Genomic DNA, 16,557 nt, shown 5'->3' with positions numbered 1-16,557 from the left:
GGGGCAGGCAACACAAAGAAAACAGGCTGGCGGCGGCAAACCCCACCTCGGTACGGCTGCGGCCCTAGTAGCGGCAGACGGCGTCATCGACACAGCATGGGGAGTGTAGACCAGGAGGGGGGAGCAGCATAAGCGGCCGTGGTAGTAGTGGAGACCGCCCCAGACCTCGCTAGACGCTGCAGCAGCCGTGGATGCTAGGCACGCCCTGCCGCCGCGGTGGTCCATACCTGTCCAAGGTCGTCTCCCACGGTATGTAGCACCTGCGGTAACATAGATAGATTAGTAAGAGGGGTTCCCTCACGCACGGGGGGAAGACATGCCCCACCCCGAACGCAAGGAAGGACCCCAAAATACAAAATACAACGAAGAAGCTGAGCGGGGGGCAGGAAGGAAGACGAAGAATCGGATACCAAGGGAGTCGCGGGAGAGCTTTCCGACGACTTCCTGGCAGACTTCGCTTCCCTACCCCCGCACAGCAGTGAAAAGTAATATGAAAATGAAACAGAATACTGCCTTGCGATTCACTTCATAGAACTTAAAGGGGGAAAAGATCAATTCCCGGGTAAGAACGGAAACTTGATCCAATAATATGATGCTATCATAAAATATATATGAAAATGAAACAGAATACTGCACTTGCGATTTCATTTTCACATAAAAAAATCGTAAGGATCAATTCCCGGGTACGAACGAAAACTGATCCAAATTAAATTTCATGTAAATAAATAAATGAAAATGAAAAGAATATTGCAATTGCGAATCCACTTCATTGCATTCTATTATACAAAATTAAAAGGCTCGTGCCGAGCGCAATCACACTCTCGGTAACGAACGCACAGGGCAAAAATATAATGAAAAGAGTACTTACATTTTTCAATTACACACTTCCGCCCAAAAATACATGACTCGGCGCGGCAGCGCGCAGCCGCGCACGAGACATAATTCAAGGGTTCAATTCATGAAAAGAGAGGAAATCGCCGCATCTACGGCGATAACTCCATGTTGTTTCATAATTAAGTAATGAAAATGAAAACAGTGTACTTACAGTATCATTTTCAAGTCAAACAAACCATAGAGAAAACACAATGTAAACAAAGCATAACGACGATGAAGCGGGCAGAGAGCGATGACGAACACGTCCTCACACCCGCGCCGAAAGCAAAAGTGATTTGTTTACCTCCGCGCGACTGTCGGACAAGCAGTTAACTACCGTTCTCCCCTTGTTCGAAGCTTACGACCCGTTCCAGCTGCCGCTAGCTACTTCATATTGTTAAAGGACGATGGTTTGTATTACGTATCGGAACAAACCAACATATAAACAAAGCATACGACGATGAACGCGGGCAGAGAGCGATGACGAACACATCCTTCACACGCGGCCGAAAGCAAAGTGATTTGTTTACCTCCCAGTCGCGCGTCGGACAAGCAGTTAACTACCGTTCTCCCTTGTTCGAAGCTTACGACCGTTCCAGCTGCCGCTAGCTACTTCCTATTGTTAAAGGACCGATGGTTTGTATACGATATCGGAACAAATGAGTATTGCTACAATCAAAATAATATATATGAAAATGAAAAAGAATACTGTACTTGCGATTCCACTTCCATACAGAATAAGTTTTCGTGCCGAGCGCATTCGCTCGGCAACGAGCATACAGGTCAAAAAAAAAAAAAAATATAAATGAAAAGAGCACTTACTTATGATTTTCATCTACACATTTCCAACCAAATATACGCTCGGAGCGAGCGCTCTCCCCCGCCCCCCTTGGCACGAGCATACACAATACGAGGATCATTTCTGGGAAAATGAATTCCCGCACTTACGCCCTTCAGTCCCGGCACTCGGGTAATCGGAGGGCGTGGTGAAACCAAGATCCTTTAATTCACAATTGAATTCAATGGAAATAAATATGAAATTATTGTACTTACAATTCAGTTTCACTAGATAAATAGAAAAAGAAAAGCACAACCATGCGAAAGCAACGACGATGAAGCGGGCAGAGAGTGATGATACACGTCCACACGCCAGCAGGCCGAAAGCAAAAGTGATTTGTTTACCTCCCAGTCGCGCGCGCGCCTGTCGGACAAGCAGTTAACTACCGAACCCCTTGTTCGAAAGCTTACGACCTATCCAGCTGCCGCTAGTACCTTCCTATTGTAAAAGGACCGAAGGTTTGTATGCCGTGTCGGAACAACTGTAATTCTTCAGGGTAATTTGGTTGCAAAAACTGGATAATAGACATGAATTAAATTAACATTTTTAAATAAACATAGTAAATTTGAACTAAATAACGAGTAAAGTAAACAATTTAGGGAATAAAACTTTGCAGTCGTCGTCTGCTGTTCGTAACTGTGTTTGTGGCGCGCGCACTTAGGAACCAGGAACAGCAACTGGTTTAAAGTGCAATGTGGAGTGAACTGAGACCAAAATGTGTATAATAACAATCAAGTAAGCACTGTGGCGTTTCAGTTGTGATGGCAATAAGGATAAAAATCACCAATTACAAGGTAAAAATGAATTCAGTTCAAACCATGACCCCGGGAATAACAAGTTTCATACTTTCACTAATATAGGCAACAAAATGTTGTTTTATTGTGCTGATTACAACTGCAATCTTGAGTAAGATCAATAAACGTTACATATATAGGGTAGAATATCACGACAGGCCAACCCTCATCACGGTGGACGGGTCTTATTCACTCGATATTTAATTGGTGAAACATGAATACAATTGCAACTCTAAGCATACCATTTAAAAGACTGAAGTTTCGTCAACATATTTTGTGATATATGAAACCCCATACGAATTAAAAATAAGCATGTGAGCTCTTCGTAAAATATGTTTTCAAGGCAGTTTTGAAATCCAATATGGCGGCTACGTTTTGCATGGACGGTTCTCATCAGTGACGGCCACCATCTTTCCCCAGCCTTCCCAGCACTCATTTGAACAATGTTAGCGTATGTATGTAACGTTTATTGATCTTACTCAAGATTGCAGTTGTAATCAGCACAATAAAAATGACAATTTGTCGAAAATTGCATTTTTCCTAACTATACAAACCTGAGGTCCTTTAACAATAGGAAGTAGCTAGCGGCAGCTGGAACGGTCGTAAGCTTCGAACAAGGGGAGAACGGTAGTTAACTGCTTGTCCGATCGTCGCGCGGCGGTAAACAAATCACTTTTGCTTTTGGCCCATGCAAAATACGCAGAGTGAGGGGTGGCATGAGGAGGGACTATATGTAAAGGACCTCAGGTTTGTATAGTTAGGAAAAATGCAATTTTCGACAAATTGTCATTTGTTCCGATACGTAATACAAACCATCGGTCCTTTAACAATAGGAAGACTCACTTCTTGGTGGGAGGAATCTGAGTCTTTTGATGAACAGACTGGTGTTCGTCCATCCCTGGAATGCCTCCCTGGTCGTAAGAGCGAGGGAGGGATCCAAGCCTCTGTCCGATTGATCGGGGTGTGCACCGCAGGATCAATGGTCAGACCTCTGGGCCGAGTACTAAGAGAGAGGCAAGCGTATCTCTTTGTACCAGCATTGTAAGAACTTTTTCCTTTACATGAGCAAATGTAAAGTAATGGGTTTGTCTCATGTAGGCATCCACTTTCTCCCCTTGTTGGAGAAAGTGGTGGATATACACTCCTATCTCTAGTTAAAGAGATAGGATGGAGCTCTGTGGAATAGCTTACCTGCATCTGACTCCCTTCCAGCAAGGTAACGACCGTATCCCTCTGCCCACAGGTAGAGGTAGAGAAAGATGGTGAAGAGAAGCCAGTCACTCTCTCATTCGCACATTCATTCTCCCAGTCATACCAGGAATCGATGCTGTTCTGCCATGTCGGGTGCTGGGTAAGCTTACACAACGTGTTGAGCAGCCACCACAGGTCCCAAGGAAAAAGTATCCAAGGACTTGTGGGCAATATCCCGAAGGTAGAAGGACGTGAAGGTGGTCTGGTTGGCCCAGACACCTGCCTTCAGGACCTGCGCCACGGAGAAGTTCTTACGGAACGCTAAGGAGGGTCCGATACCTCTGACTTCGTGGGCTCTCGGTCGGAGCGTACGGATGTCGTCGCTACCATCAGCCTCGTACGCTCTCCTGATCACCTCACGCAGCCAGAAAGAAAGCGTGTTCTTGGAGACGCTTTCTTGGTACCCCAGTGCTAACGAAGAGGCGGTCGACACTCAGGCCTGAGATGTCGAGTTCTCTTCAGATAGCGCCGTAGCGCCCTCACAGGACAAAGCAGCATCTCATCCGCATCGTTATCGGTGAAGTCCAGAAGGGAGGGGATCGTGAAAGACTCGAACCTGTCGTCAGGGATCGACGGATTCTGAGTCTTAGCTACGAAGTTCGGGACGAAATCGAGCGTCACAGATCCCCAGCCTCTGGTATGTTTAACATGATAAGAAAGGCCATGTAGTTCCCCTACTCTCTTCGCCGATGCCAGGGCCAGCAAGAAGAGGGTCTTGAGAGTCAGATCCCTGTCTGACGACTCTCGGAGTGGCTCGAAGGGTCTTCGAGTCAAAACTCCTAAGTACGAGAGTCACATCCCACGCAGGGGGGGGCCTGAGTTCCCTGGGTGGGCAAGACCTTTCGAAGCTCCTCATTAGCAAGGAGATCTCGAACGAATTCGAGATGTCCAGTCCCCTCAGTTTTAGGACGAGCGCCAGTGCTGCTCTATATCCTTTAACTGTGGGTACTGAGAGGAGCTTCTCTCGGCGAAGAAACACGAGGAAATCCGCTACCTGCTGAAGAGTGGCTCTGAGGAGACAGACCCTGTCTACGACACCAACCACAGAAGACGGCCCACTTCCCCTGGTACACAGCTGCAGAGGACTGTCGGACGTGTCCCAGCCATCTCTGTTGCTGCGCTACGAGAAAAGCCTCTCGTTCGCAAGAGATGGTGGATAACAGCCAGCCGTGAAGTTGAAGGGACTGGACTGCTTGGTGGTACCGTTCTACGTGTGGCTGGGCTAGAAGGTTGTGCCAAGTGGGTAGTTCTCTCGGTGCGTCCGCCAAGAAGAGCCAGCAGGTCCGGATACCAAACGGCTTCGGCCGGCCGTTTGGGAGCCACAGGATCATTCTGAGATTTGTGAGTGACCAGCGCTCGACTGATCACTTTCCGAATCAGACAGAAGGGAGGAAAGGCGTAAGCGAAGAGGTTGTCCCAGGGGTGTTGGAGAGCGTCCTCTGCAGCAGCCCATGGGTCCGGCACAGCTGAGAAGAAAACCTGAAGTTTTCTGTTGTGCCGGGTGGCGAACAGGTCTACGATCCGGTCGCCCCCACAGGTTGAAGAGCCTTTTCCGCTAGTCGGTGGGTGTAGAGACCATTCGGTCCCATATCACCTGATCCCGACGGCTGAGCTTGTCTGCTACTACATTCCTCTTGCCTGGAATGTAGCGTGCTGACAGCTCTATCGAGTGAGCCGTGGCCCACTCGTGCACCTGCACCGTCAACTGATGGAGCGGAAGAGACACTAGCCCCCCCTGCTTGTTGACATATGCCACTACTGTGGTGTTGTCGCACATCAACACCACTGAGTGTCCCACCAAGCGGTCCTGAAACTCTTGGAGAGCGTAGAACGCCGCCTTGAGTTCCAGGACATTGATGTGAAGGTGCTTTTCGTGATGGTCCCACACACCTGCAGTCAGCAACTCCTCCAGGTGTGCGCCCCATCCCTCGGTCGATGCGTCTGAGAACAGAAGCATCTCCGGGGGGGGAGTGCGTATGGGCACTCCTCTTAAAGAGGTTCTTGTCGTCGAGCCACCAGGCTAGGTCCTGCCTCACCTTGTCCGTGATAGCCACGGGAAAGTAAGGAGGATCCTCGGCCTGAGACCAACTCTCCCTTAGCCTCCACTGGAGAGACCGCAGGTGAAGACGCCCGTGAGGGACTAACTTCTCGAGTGACGACAGATGGCCGATCACGACTTGCCATTGCTGTGCTGCCTGTTTCCTGCCGCGACAGGAACCGGCCGGCTGCCTCCCTGAATTTGCTGATACGCAAGTCTGCGGGAAAGACCTGCCCTGCTACCGTGTCTATCAGCATACCCAGGTACTTCATCTTCTGCTTGGGTTCGAGATCGGACTTCTCGTAGTTTATCACGATCCCCAGATCGCGACAAAACTTGAGGAGTCGATCTCTGTCCTGTAGCAACTGCGAGCGGGAGCTCGCCAGGACTAGCCAATCGTCGAGATACTCAGAAGACGTATCCCGTGCGAATGGGCCCAAGCTGACACCAGAGTGAACACTCGCGTGAACACCTGTGTGGGGCGGTTGACAGACCGAAACAAAGTGCCCTGAATTGGTACACCGTCCGTCGAAGATGAAGCGGAGGTACTTTCTGGAGGGACTGATGGATGGGTATTTGAAAATACGCGTCCTTCAAGTCCACTGAAAGCATGAAATCGTTCCCCCTGATAGAGTCGAGCACCGATCGTGCCACGCCATCGTGAACCGCGTCGTGCGAACGAAGCGGTTCAGGGGAGAGAGGTCTATCACCGGACGCCAGCCCCCCGATGCCTTCTCCACTAGGAAGAGGCGGCTGTAAAAGCCCGGTGACTGGTCCTCCACGATTTCTACAGCTCGTTTCGCCAGCATGGTCTTGATCTCCTGTCGAAGAGCGTTGTCCTTTACTGATCCCCGGCACCTAGGTCTGTAGGTGGACCGGATTGGAGATGAGGGGGGGCCGAGACTCGAAGGGTAGTAGATATCCCTCCCGAAGGACGTCTACTATCCAGTTCTCGGCGCCGTAGCGCTGCCAAGTCGCCCAATGGCTCGCTAGGCACCCCCCCACTTCCGGCAGCAGGTGAGGGGGAACGCCGTCCCTAGCGTTTCCCACCTCGTTTCGACTTCTTTCCAGCACCCCCTCGGGGAAAGGAGGGCTGGAGGAGGGCTGGTTGCGGCCTCCTCTAGCAGAAGTTGAAACTACAGGAGTCTTCACACGGGGTTTGGACGGTGCAACCGTCTTCGCCGCCGTGGAAGCGCTAGCCAAGCTCTTTGGTTTGGCCGCAGTCGCTCGAGATTGCCCAGTAACCTTCGAGACTGCCTGGTGAACTAAGCGGTCACTCTCGTCAGTGCGCCGCCTTTCCACCGCAGCGTCCACCATCTCTCCAGGGAAGAGAGCTGGGGAACTCCTAAGAGGTCCATTTCGAAGCCCGAGTGCCGCCTCACGCCCGCCCCCTTGGTCACTCGGGTAAGGACTGCGTCCCTACGTCGAAGAACCAAGTTGGCCCACAGGTTAGCAGTCTGATGGGCGAGGTAAGAGATTGCTCTTCCTCCAGACTGGCACAGTCTCCTAAAAGAAGCGTCGTCTTCGAGAGCAGAGCTCCCAGAGCCGGCCGATACTTTGGATATTGTGAGGGACCACAAATCCAACCAGAAACTGCCTGGAATGCTGCCATAGCGGTAGATTCCAGGGCAAGTGCCTCCTGCTGCGAGAACCATAGGTTCTCCGACAGGAGCTGCTGCAGGGACACACCTGGAGTCAGCCTCGCTAACTCCGGGTTAACCTGTTTCGGCAGTATCGGGGTCTTCCGAGGCACGTAGAATCGCCTCTGCCGCTGTAGAGGAGGAGGAAGCAGCTTAGAAGACCGTCCGGACTTTAGCGAGTCCTCCCGTCCTGAGACGAGATTCTCCACCTGATCCAGGACCGAGTCTGCAAGGTCAGATCGCGGTAAACCCCACCATCATTTTGGGTTCCCTCTTGGGACCCCAAAAATGATTCGAGCTGGGACGTGGGCTCTGCCGGTGGTAGCGGCGATCCTTCCGCGAGGTCATTATGCAGACGCATCAGCTTAATGACCTCCGCAAAGTTCCTCTGTATCTCGGGAGTTACAGCGTCTTGTGGAGTAGGACCGTCCAGTCCTCCAGCAAGAGCATATCCCGCGATACTCCTCCTTCAGAAGGAGGAACAGCGACAGACCCCTGACGGTCGCCTCCAACTACTTGCGCGTACGTTCGTTTCTGTCGGTCCTAAAACCGTGCCTGATCCGTACGGCGTCATAGCTGGGTCACGAGCGGCGCACCTCTCGTGATCGCTCCTCGGTACCTCGCTCCTCCCGGTATAGCCCGAGGAGGTTGAAGTAGGGCGGGAGAGGCAGACCTGACGCTTCCCCCCTCGCTCGCTGGCCGGACCAGCGTGCGTGGAGGGCTGCTGCTGATCGTCAACCCGCGGTGACGGTCGAGCAGCAGGCCTAGCCTTGCCGCTCGCCTGGGGCGATTGGCTCGGCTGAGAACGTCGAGACCGATCTCTAGTGTCAGGCGAGCTGCCGCTGGTCACCGTCTCCGCCCGGTCCCATCGGGAGCGGCGGACGGGTGACCTGCTAGGCTCTCTGTCGCGTCGAGACCGGCCAGCGTCCTCTCGGCGCGTCAAGCCGCTGGTACCAGCCGTGGCTGGTACCGGCGGCCGTGGGGACTCCTTCCCTCGCCTCAACCCGCGGCCGGTCAGCGACCGTCACGTCAGCCCGAGCAGCCAGTTGATCGCTGCGAGAGCGTCCACTGGCCTGGCGAGAGTCGTGTGCACGACTCTCGCCAGTCTTCTGCTCCGCGCCGCTGTCTTGACGGCGAGCGAGCTCGGGCGTCAAAACTTTGGCTGGACGGTCTTCTTTGGAAGAGCGTCCACTCGGTGCTTCTCGCGAACGAGAAGCGGCCGAGACGGAACCTGGTTTAGCGGCAGAACCGCTAGCACCAGGTGAGGACGCACCAGCCGAGGCTGGTGCACCTCTGGTCCCCGTCGACTTCTTCTTTGCAGAAGAAGCGACGGGCCCGTTCCGAAGGAACAGGAGGACCAGCAGAAGAGCTCCCCAGCTCGCCTGAGCGAGCCGGGCCCTTAGAAGATCCCGAAGGAGTCTTCTTAGGGGGGGAGGAGGCAACCTTCTTCTTCTTCGCTGTTTAGCCTTAGAAGTCGAAGGGGAAGGAGAGGCAGCAGACGACGAAGAAGACGACGAAGACAACGACGACACCTTCTTCCTCTTCCTCTTCTTCTTCGCCAGGCTCCGCAGGACAGACGTCAGGTCTTCCATCCAGGAGGGAGCCGGGGCAGTTGCCGAAGCAACAGGGCCCGACTGCACCTGTCCGGAAAGACCTGGGACTGTGACAGCACCACCAACAGCAGGAACAACAGGAACAGGTCCGGGAACAGCAGGAACGGCAGGAACATCTGAAAGTGAATGAGCAGCAGGCCCCCGATCTGAAAAGGAATGAGCGGCTGGGACAGCAACAGGTACGGCAGGCACGGCAGGTACCACAGGAGAGCCACAGGCGTCCTGTCGGCAGCTACCGTCATCCTCGGCACTGGCGGCAGGTCCAGGGGGGTACTCTTTGGGCAGCGGAAGTCCGGGGTCGGCAATACAAAGAACCCAGGTGGTGGTGGCACCGTCCTCTTGACACGGCAGGAATGGGATTTTGGATCGCAGCCGTGGGTGTCACCTACATGATATGTGGTGTATACACCCAGATGCGGTGGCATCTCATATGCTGGTGTCGAGATTGTGGTTGTTGTAGTGGTCACCGCACCATGAGTGACCACTGCCGACCCCGCCAACCGCTGTATGCTCGGCACTCCCTGCAGTCCCAGCGACTCCCACACCTGTCCCAGGTCGTCCTTCGCTGATGGCACACCTGCGGAAGCAACAGTCGGGTTAGTTAGAGGGGTTTCCTCACGCCTGGGGGGAGAAGAACCCCCCCCAGAGCGGACGGAAGACCCCGAGTACAACTGGACGTCCGGGTAGCGGGCGCCCTCATCCACACTCGACGGATCGAGAGAGGAGAAGGACTCCGCTACCCCCCCCCGCAGGGGAAGGCGCAAACCGTGGGGGCTGGCCGGGGGGCAGGAAAGAGGACGAAGTGTCCGTTACCAAAGGAGTCACTGGACTTTCCGATGACTTCTTGGGCGGCCTAAGTCTCTTCCTGCCCTCGTACAGCACCCACTGCGCCTCGGACCAATTCATACATATTACACAGGGCTCGTTGCGGGAGCACTCTCGCCCCCGACAACGAGTACAAACCTCGTGAGGATCTACATCGACAAACGATCTAAATCCCCCACATCTACGCCCCTCCAGCCGGGAACACACTCTACGGGCGACCGGGGGGCGTGTTTGATATCTCCATTTCTTCTTCACTCATTGCAATGATCAACAAAAGAAATGCAAAAGTACTTACAATCACTCTGATTTATACAGAAAAAGAGGGCAAATACTCAAACTCAAAGCAAACGACAAGCGGGCAGAGCGATGACGAGCACGTCCTTCCCACACACGGCCGAAAGCAAAAGTGATTTGTTTACCTCCCAGTCGCGCGGCGCGCGACGATCGGACAAGCAGTTAACTACCGTTCTCCCCTTGTTCGAAGCTTACGACCGTTCCAGCTGCCGCTAGCTACTTCCTATTGTTAAAGGACCGAGGGTTTGTATTACGTATCGGAACAACAACATTTTGTTGCCTATATTAGTGAAAGTATGAAACTTGTTATTCCCGGGGTTATGGTTGGAACTGAATTCATTCTTACCTTGTAATCAGTGGTTTTATCCTTCCTGCCATCACAACTGAAACTCCACAGTGCTTATTTGATTGTAATTATACACATTTTGGTCTTAATTCACTCCACAGTGCACTCGAACCACATTGCTGTTCGTGTTTCCTAAGCACTCACTCCGTAAACAAAGTTACGAGCAGCAGACGACAACACTGATTATGAGATGCAAAGCTTTATTCCCTTAATTGTTTACTTTACTCAATATTTAGTTTAACTCTACTTCAAAATGTTTATTTAATTCATGTCCATTATCCCTTTTTTGCAACCAAATTAACCCCCAAAAATTACAAATGTTTCGGATGTATACTTACGAGCAGACGACGTGAGGAAAAATGGCTCATCGTTGCCAATCTAGTGGAGCGTCACACATACGCCGATGCATTTACAAACTGTTTCGATGAATTCTAGTTGTCATAGTAATGCAGTAATGATAAAATTGCTCTAATATGTATATATACTACAAATAGATACGCTAATTTCACTTATTTCCCCAGTTTTGTGTAAGTCTTATACCTAGTTTGGAGGGTAAACACATACCAATTGACAACACTGATAAACAATTGAAGAGCGCAAAACGCCGCAAAGAATGCCGTAGTCCCCTTGAATAAGTGCTGGTAAGAGGTGGGTTTACGATTGTTGTGATGAAAGTGCCCCAGCGTCTATGGGTACAAGTGGTGTGCAGATTTAGCACATGAAATGGGAAGTTTGTTGACACAAGCGACTCCGTAAACATCAAGATAGCGTCAATCTTCGAAACATTTTTAGTTGTAAGTAAAAATTTCTAAAGCGTTTTGGTGAGATTTCCACTGCCGTAGCCACCCTTTTCAGTACCCTCTGTTTAAATCTTAAAATTTGGCCTTAATTTCTAACTTTGGAGAAAATACTTACTTCGAAAGGAGAGTAGAGGTCTTTAGCTCCGTTTTTCACCAACAAGAAGTCGCGACTGATGCCCATCTCCGGTGTCAGGACGCGTTATAATGTACTTTTTCGGAGGGTGGCTTGCGTTGATTGTAGGTGGCCTGCTTGGCTTGCTGTGATATTCTACCCTAGTACGCTAACATTGTTCAAATGAGTGCTGGGAAGGCTGGGAAAGATGGTGTCCGTCACTGACCAGAACCTGCCATCCACACGGTAGCCGCCATATTGGATTTCAAAACTACCTTTAAAACATTTTACAAAGAGTGTCACATGCTTATTTTAGTTCATATGGGGCTTTCATATATCACATTATGTTGACGAAACTTCAATCTTTTGAATGGTATGCTTAGAGTTGTAATTGTATTCTTGTTTCACCAATTAAATATAGAGTGAATAAGACCCGTCCAGAGTGATAAGTGTTGGTAGTCGGTGATGTTTTACCCTAAGTAGACCCATTTTGCCTATACAAAATTCCCTTGTAGGTAGTAGTACTAGTACCTTGGTATTGGCAAATTAGGTAGTAGTATTGCATTAGACCAGCAAGTTGGCTACGTCATGACAATCGTGAACCCAATTATAAACAGCGACCAGCATACTGTACCTAGTCCATTTTCATTTGATCCGTAAGGCATGCTCCCTACCTACCTTCTAGCTACTAAATGATAGGACTACTACCTATAGGTTGTAGTACGACTGATAAGCAAGAAACAGGACTCATACCTTCACTACAATACTCTGTGTTCAAAAATCACAACATGAATTTCATATGCAATCATCTCCAGCTGATATACTCCCCGTGCAACTTGCAAGGAGCAGTGCCGGTGCAGTGGCAGACATGTTCGACTTGACAGAACCACAGCATGGAAAATTTTCGTTTTGTTTACATCCCTCCATCGCTCCTCCCACCGTCTGCTCTGTCTCTTCCGTCGTACTTTCTTAGTGCTACCCGCCCCCTTGGCCCTTTCCGATGCAAAGACAATACTAGTATTTCGTTATAACCACATACATAGTAATCAAGTAAAGGTGTTTATTAGTAAAGCATACCTAAAATAATTACCTAGACAAAAATGCCTGCAATAATAAAAGAGAATATGAACGTACTAACCAACCCTACGGCCTGAGAACTTGCACCATGGACTACTGTACACTCGCATTACATTTACAATGACGAACATTTAGGCCTAACTTGAGCTAATAGTACATAATAGCACTTACTCTGTTGGTTTCAAAATACAGAAGCAAAATATCCAAATGACACACAACGTCCTTTGGCCTTAAAGTCAGATTATCACCAATTGGGGTTGCTATGCAGCAAGCTCACGACATGCAGGCTCCGCACGACTGGCGATAATAGGACGAGAAGGCAGAAAGCAGAGGAGGAGACTTGTGAGTTGTGACGATGAATCACGTAGCTCGGCATACACGTACCGAGCGAGTTCCTTTCAGCAAATTCCTTTGCAACAAAGAAACCATCGCTGATTATGACAACTAGAGTGACTGTCAAGAGATTCGCTTATCCAGCTTTAGCATATAGTACATATCATGTGAATGAAAGAAATGGTGTAACATAACAAATACAATAAGTAGCTACCACCTTACCCTCAGTTGTACATACCAACGAGTGTTAGATACCTCGGTACAGACTACGTACGACGGTACGACACAGGTCACCGACCAACGTATTTATACTTAACCTGTATGCAGTCAACAAAATCGATGAGCTACTTGCTCTACTTTACTTTTCTATATTGTTGCTACGAATTAAAAACTCGGAACTTAAAAGTTTCAAATAAAACAACTTTAAAGTTTTAACTTTTGCCGTGATAGCTATGTTACCGAGTTAGGCAAGGAATCGTGTACGGCTTTGGAAAGAGGTAAGTTTTCTCCAGTTCTCGTCGTCCTCGTTTACTTTTAGAGTCATTCTGTCGGTCATTATATATGCTTCAGTTTCCGTTCATAGATTTCTTGAACAGCTTGTTCTTCCGAGGCTTGGCGGTTTTGAAATATAGCTGCCTTAAATCTCTTACAGTCTCAAGTTTTTAATTTCCCAGTTAAGATTAGAAAGCCAAGTTCATGAATATCAGGCTGCTTGCTCAGCACAATTTCTCTTAATTGGTACCTACAATGACTTGCTCATGCCTCTCTCTGCCAAATCAAACACCATCGATAGGTATTGGGAAACCCGGACACCGACAAACCCCAAATCCCGCCTCCCTTTCTTGCACCATTATTGTTCTTTGTGGAAAATTGGCGGCACAACAATCATTTGTTCATGATTTTGTATTTAACCGTTTTCATATGATCTACTCATTTCCCATTTAAGAATTATGATTATTATCGTCTGTTGCCAAAAAAAAAAAAACGTTGATTTTATTTTTTTATTGGGAATGGCCTTCTGTCAGGTAACATACAGACGAAAACCACCATGTTATTATTCGCGTAAAATCAGCTACATCTACATGTTCATGATTTTGTAGAAATATGTAACCTACATTTCTACTGCATGTCATCATGATAGGGCCAAAGATAATTAATTATGTAATGTAAGGCAACTTACCGTTCACGATGATGTGTTACTACTACGACTTGTGATGATGAAGGTTCCGGATCAATATCTGTCTGTTTCTTAGGTTTAGATTCAGTGGCACTCGCACACACTTGTTCATTTTCTATTTCAAGTTCCCGATGTTTTTTATCCAGTTCAGTTGAGGCAGCGTGTTCTGGTTCAACTTCTTTCTTTTTCTTAGCAAAAATCCCTGTGATTGGTGGCTGTGATTTTGAGCGTTTCATTATTAGATTGCAGCTTTATATCAATTCAAATGATTAGCCTAGTTGATAAATAAACATGAACTGCTAGCGAAATCAAAGCACAGACGTATTTCAGGCTGCATCATTATAAAGACTGTTTTAGAAAATTCGAAACTATCTCAAGACTCGAGACTGCAACGATCGTTTTATGAGCTCCCTGAACATGACTTGAACCTGTACTGTACTCAGGTTCAGTTAGCAATTCAAAATGTAAATTCGTAGCGAACTAGTGATATCGATGAGGAAGGTATCGGATTTTGTTAAGGAAAACTTGATTAATTGAAATTTTATGGATCATCCCTTCCTCTGCAGACCGCATAGATAGGTTAAGACTACAGACAGACACGCACATATACACATACATACATATAGACAGACAGACACATAGGCAGACAAACAATGTGTGATAGAGAAATATAGACAGACATAGATCGATATAACTTAATGTAAGGACACATTTGAATTTCGGTAGGAATAAGGAAAACCAGCTGCTGTTACTTCTAGAGGTGAGGGGGGCCAAGTTGACGCTTGGAGGGCCAACAAGAGTCTTGGGGTGAGGTGAGGGGCAGTTGCCACCAGCCCATTCCCCCAAACCGACGTCCCTGGCATAGCACCTCCATTTCCATGAGCTCCCTTGCAACATTATCCAGTCTTGATTCTCGGGCTTTCTTTGACACTTCAGTTACTTTTCTTGATCCACTAGTGTGTTCATTTCATATATACTACTCTCTTCTCGTCCCTTATAGTATCTGTTCATGTTCATTTCCTCGTCTAACTTATTTTTCTTCGATTTCCTAGGTGGTTCTGCTACTACCCCACATACCACAGCGAATCGTATCGTCACGTACCGTATGCACGTTACCCTTTAGCCTAAAAGTCATGTTATAAGGCCTGTCCACACTAGAAACATTGCTTGCAACAAACAGTTTGTGTGCAAACACTTTTTACCGCATATTTGTTTCCCATCCAGAATGGAACATTTAGTTTCTGTGTATATTACTAGTCTATAATACACATGTATAATGTATGTATACACTTATATACATATGTATACATGCATATATGTAGCTATATGTGCACATGTTCAATGTGTATATGCATATATGCATCTATTGTTAATTCCGCCAGAAGCAAGTCAGCATGACTTGGCCCTTTTTCGAAAAATTCCTCATCTCTTTTTCATTCTCTTATCCCTCCTCGAGTGCATTAAAATAGCCAAGTATAATACAGAGGCTACTGAACCACAAGCATCCTGACGGCAACTGAGGTCTGGACAGGAAACATAGTTTGCAAACAATGCTTCTTAGTGTGGATAGGCCTGAAGAGTAAGCCTGATACTCGTTACCGCCTCCAGATTGCCACTCGTCTCGAATTCGATGGTTAACCTCAATACTCAAATCACCCGCTGCATTTGTTATCGAGCCCGGACACTGCAGTACTACCTATCCATCCAGCAGCCTACAGAGGACGCGAGTCTTCAAAAATCACGAGATCTCTACTCTCGTGTCTGTGAGAGCTTAGTTTAGATCATCTGTGCCTGCTGGATGGTATACATCCTCTTCTTTAATCCATTGTGAGGGCTGTTTCCTTTGAATGATATGTTCTTCTGTCTTTATATATTATAAGATAGCATGCAATTGTACAATGATTTGTTTGTTTGTATGGTGTTTTTACGTTGCATGGAACCAGTATGGTTATTCAGCAAGGGGACCATCGGCTTTACGTGACTTCCGAACCACGTCGAGAGTGAACTTCTATTACCAGAAATACACTTCTCTAATACCTCAATGGAATACTCGAGAATCGAACTCGCGGCCACCGAGGTGGCAGATCAAGACCATACCAATCACGCCACTGAGGCGCTGATTGTACAATGATCTCGTTGAATTTTCCATTCTTCTAAGAAAGGATAATGCATGAAAAAATAAAAGAGAAAATTCATTGCATAAATTTCAGAATTTCAAAATAAAAAAAAAGCGAAAATATCTCTAGTTCTTATTAAAAGTAAATACCGTGAGCCGCTAGTGACGATAAGTTGTGATAAAACCAATAAATTTAATAAAAAAGGCATCGGGGATTGCAATTGAAGGAAAACTTCATATTAGTTTGGTATTTTTTTGAAATTATGAGCGCAACAGGTAAATGACAGACGCTGAATGCAAATCTGCTTTATTGGCGAAAAGATACAAATGGGAAGGAAAGGGAACACAACAAATACATGTTGATGAGATCATGAGACTTCATGATTATCTCTCTCTCTCTGTCTCACACACATACACACACAGAGGAGAA

General features: G+C 48.0%; 1 pseudogene; it reads right to left on the bottom strand.

The window, feature by feature from the left end:
- Positions 1-14,355, bottom strand: part of LOC135216233 (NFX1-type zinc finger-containing protein 1-like) — a 228,053-nt pseudogene extending 213,698 nt beyond the window's left edge.
- Positions 14,356-16,557: the final 2,202 nt, after the last annotated feature.

Source organism: Macrobrachium nipponense, chromosome 11 (genome assembly GCF_015104395.2).
Source record: "Macrobrachium nipponense isolate FS-2020 chromosome 11, ASM1510439v2, whole genome shotgun sequence".
In the NCBI taxonomy this organism is placed as follows: domain Eukaryota; kingdom Metazoa; phylum Arthropoda; class Malacostraca; order Decapoda; family Palaemonidae; genus Macrobrachium; species Macrobrachium nipponense.
Note: the sequence above shows the minus strand (reverse complement) of the source record. Positions and strands in the feature narration are given on the sequence as shown.